The 4,610-nt window shown below is 49.4% G+C and overlaps 1 pseudogene; it reads right to left on the minus strand.

Annotated features, from left to right (window-relative positions):
• Positions 1–392: 392 nt before the first annotated feature.
• Positions 393–1,733, minus strand: LOC125535247 (putative nicotianamine synthase 2 pseudogene; annotated as a pseudogene).
• Between the last annotated feature and the right edge of the window lie 2,877 nt (positions 1,734–4,610).

Here is a 4,610-nt window from a genome sequence, read left to right on the forward strand (position 1 = left end):
ACGTTTTCTGAAACTGAGAGCAAATTTTGACAACAAAAATATGTTATAAAATTCTGAATAAATATTTGAAATCTTGAAACAAAAGAAACATGAAAAAATAAAAAAATGAAAGAGCAAAGAAAAGAAAAGAAAACAGAAAAAGAATAGGAAAAATTAAAATGAAAAAATAGAAAAAGAAAAGAAACAAAAAGGAAATAGAAAAACCGGTTCAGGAACTTCTAGAAGGTTCCCAAAACCAGATTCGCACAATTGTTTGAACGGGCTGGCCCATCTGAACGCTTGTCAGATTTGCCCCTGTGTGTTGCGTCGACTACTTGCCGCAACGAGCGGCAAATAGGAATTTCCTTATATCGCCTCTCTAATTGACAATATGAATTTCCCGTACGAGTATGTACTCTCTATTTGTGAACTAAAATTCATCATTGTCCACACTTACACGTACAAAGGTGTACAAGAAATTCACGTGTAAACATCACACTTACATTATTGAGTACAAACAACACATGACTTGAAATGCAGTAGTAGTAGTAGTAAGTAGTAGTAGTAGTAGGGAAAATAACACGTACAGTTGCAAGCGATCAATCAGCGAGGCATGGATGATGATCGCACATGCACAACCACTACTGCCTCTGGACGATCGATCAAAAGACCACTTCGGCGTTGGCAAACTCCTCTCTCTTCTGGGTCATGTCTGTCACCATTTCACCAAACCTGCACGGTGGGTTGACCACTGGCACCGTGCCATGCGCGCACTGTCCACCATGCCCACGGTGAAGTCCATTGGCATGCAAGTCCTTGGACTTCTGTGCGATGATAACGGAGTTCACCACGTCGTCGTCGGGGTGGCACACGGCCAGCACCTTGAACCCGCCTCCGGCGATGTCCTGGGGGTCTACGATCGGGTACAGGAACCCCCGTGCCCCTTGCGCACTGCGTACAACGAGGGCCGCCCCGTCTGCCATGTGTGCACCGAGGTGCGCGATCACCTTGGCCTTGTCCTCCGCGGCCATGCCCACGAGCGCAGCCAGGAAGACAACGTCATACTTAGCGAGCTCGCCGGCGAGGTCCGCAACATCGGCCGTGTGGAACGACATGCGGGCGCCCACGTCCTTGTCCGCGCGGAACAGCTTGCTGGCGCGATCGTTGGCCGCGCCGCACAGGTCGTAGTTGTCGAACATTGTGTTAGGCAAGTGGCGCGCAGCGAGGACGAAAGAGCTGAACGGCAGTGGGCCGGAGCCGATGAAGGCGACGCGGGCCGGGGCGATGCCGCCGGGCACGTAGCGCGCCAGGAGCTCGTACTCGAGCTTGCTGAGGTTGATGTAGTTGTTGTAGTAGGGGAACATGCCGAGGTGGTCGAGCGGGTTGTCGAAGGCGGCGAGTATGTCGGAGTAGTGCGCCTCCAGCTTCCCCTCGGCCTCGGAGCAGAGGCGGATGAGGCCCTCCCGCATCTCCTGCGCCTCCGGGCCGAGCTTGGTCACGTCCACGGGGCTCGGGGGAACGCACGAAGTGACCAGCTCGGTGAAGAGTGCGTCGACGTCCGGGGACGGGCTGAGCGACGGCAGCTTGGCGATGGCGGCGTGGAGTCCGGTGATCTTCTGGACCAGGGCATCCACCTCCTTGTTCTGGGCAGCCATTTTACTGGTGTTTTTGGTACCTCAGGCACAGGTGTGGAGTGGAGAGTCTTTGATCGAGCTGCTTTCTTGACGAGCTATGGTCCATGGAGCGGGCAGTACAGGGATATATATATGTAGCTGCCGTCTAAAGAGGACCGGTGGAGACGCAAAAGGGCGCATGCATGCACGCTTCACGCGTCCCTGCCCAATGAGGCTGGTTTCATGCCTCTGTTGCGACCTGTTCAGTGTTCACGTTCTGTTGTTGAAGTGGACAGCGTTTTCTATGTCTATTTGTAGACAGCATTGAATAAAGAGCTTAGGGCAAAACAAGGAAGCAATGATCATCGTCTATACCAAATTAAATTAAAATTTAATTAATAAATTAATTATGAGACATTTAGCATAATTAAGAGTGGATGTAAAAAACTCACAACTAAGAATATGTAAGCATACGATGTGAAAGGTAGGACAGATACCTCAATCATTGCAGGGTTAATCATTAAATTGGTGTAAAATTATCGGATGAACATTTAATTTGTATTCCACGAACACTTAACTTGTGCTCCACTTATTTTGATCTTTATTTGATGAACAGTTAATTGGTGTTCCACTTATTACAATGAACACTTACTTTATTGCTTAAGGAGAAGTTTGGTCCTTTATATGAGGCCTATGTCAGCGGACTCATTTTAAACCCGGTGGATCTCACAGGATTCGGCCGGCTATTATTGTCTTTGATGGATCTACGTGGATTCGATCTTTGTTCGTTTGTGTTTATGTGCCTACATATTGGATTCTTCTGATCTACACATCTCTTCATCAGCGGCGGTTGTTGTCCTGGTGCGCTGGTCCTATGAGGCTTAGCACAACGTCTTTCCAACTTTCTACTAAAGCAAGGTTTGCCCGTCTCCGATGAGGGTGGAGGGCTGACGGCGGTGCACCTTTGGCTTTTTTTTGCAGGGAACTTGTGAGAGCTTTATTCAACGAAAGCATTCGCCGAGCAGTCCGCCAACAGGCTACTGATCAGGAAGCTTGGAGTAGAGTCTAGCCAGCTATCAGTCACTATAAGCGTCAATCCACGCTTAGCACAGAGATGTGCACCTTTAGCTTGCTCCAGTGCTTGTAGTCGTCGTTAAATGGTCTACGGATCTGGATGTATTGTTTACTTATATGGTATTCTTTATACTACCTTGATAGTTGATGAATAAATAGGAAATTTTCCTCGCAAAAAAAGATATTTTTGAGGGCTAATTTAAGAAGATATAACCAGCGAATCTTTCCGAGAAAATGAACCCGTAACTTCTTAGCTGATCCTAGTTGTTATCCCGCCACATTCGATATCCACCGTTCTATTTTATTAATGTCTTTGCGCAGCGGTATGCTCATTCTGAACTTAACTTAAGAACAGGAGAGCGATCCTGAACATTCAGAGCTTTGACACCCATTCCAACAACAGAAAAATAGAGTTATGACACCAGTGACTTGGAGAGGCGTCAAGATCCTGTGCTTGACCTTGGTTAAGTTTCTTGTTATCTGAGGGGAAGTTCACATCGTCAAGAGCCAGACAAAAACCTATTTGTTGCGGAAAAAGTAGTGTGAAAAACGCGAGAGAATGGATGGATTCCGTGCATGGAACTGAAACTGGTCGGTCTCCTTAATATAACGAGTCATGATGTACAGGAAAAGGGAGGTCGATGTGCCGAACAACCGGATCGCAATCGTACTCGTACCTGAGTTAGTTAGTTAGGTGAGATAGTAACAACTGTAGAACATGAAGTATAGGCTGTGCAAACACATTGCATTGATCGGTGCACCAAACACGTATATATGAGTACAGAAAGGGGCCACAACCTCGACTATACAAAGGAAACAGGAGGTGGACTCAATACACAATATACACGTACACAATATACTCAACCCCCCCCCCCCCCCCCCCCCCCGTCGAAGCGGCGCCAGTGACGCAGAGACTGGAACGAAACTCCTCGAAGGTGGAAGTCGGCAGGCCCTTTGTCATCACATCGGCGAACTGTTGTGCAGCTCGTGCACAAAGTGAATGCCCAGCTCAATGTGCTTAGTCCGGCGATGATGAACGGGGTTGACGGAGAGGTACACCGCAGAGACGTCGTTGCAGTAGACAACCGTAGCCTGGGAGATATCGTGATGCAGCTCCTGAAGTAACTGTCATAGTCAGGTGCACTCGGCAACAGCGTTAGCCACATCTCGGTACTCAGCCTCCGCGCTGGAGCGCGATACTGTGGGTTGTCACTTGGACGACCACGAGACGAGTGAAGGACCGAGGTAAACGCAGTAGCCGGAGGTGGACCGACGGGTGTCGGGGCAGCCAGCCCAGTCTGCCTCGGAGTAGGCCACCATCTCTAGAGAAGCGGACGCCGTGAGGGTGAGCCCAAGAGTTATCGTGCCACGAATGTAACGAAGGATCCGCTTCACGAGAGTCCAATGGGAGTCACGAGGGGCGTACATGTGGAGACACACCTGCTGAACTGCATACTGTAGATCTGATCGGGTGAGAGTCAGATACTGAAGAACACTGACAATGGACCGGTAGAAGGGAGTATCCGACGCTAGCGAGCCCTCAAGAGCAGAAACCTTGGCCTTCGTGTCAACAGGAGTAGCAACAGGGTGACAGTTGAGCATGCCAGCACGCTCAAGGAGCTCGTGTGCATACTTCTGCTGACGAAGAAAGAAGCCATTCGGTCGCCGAACGACCTCAATGCCAAGAAAATAATGTAGAGCACCCAAGTCCTTGATGGTGAACTCGTCACGCAGCCGGAGAGTAATCTGCTAAAGAAGAGCTGCGGAGGAGGTCGTCAGGATGATGTCGTCGACGTAGAGGAGAAAATATGCAGTCATGTCACCATGGCGATAGACAAACAGTGAGGCGTCCGAGCGAGTGACGCTGAAGCCCAGTGTCTGAAGAAACCCGGCGATCCGCTGGTACCAACTGTGAGGTGCTTGCTTGAGCCCGTATAGAGACCG

This window comes from Triticum urartu, chromosome 2A, assembly GCF_056163025.1.
Source record: "Triticum urartu cultivar PI428250 chromosome 2A, HENAU_Tu73, whole genome shotgun sequence".
NCBI lineage: Eukaryota > Viridiplantae > Streptophyta > Magnoliopsida > Poales > Poaceae > Triticum > Triticum urartu.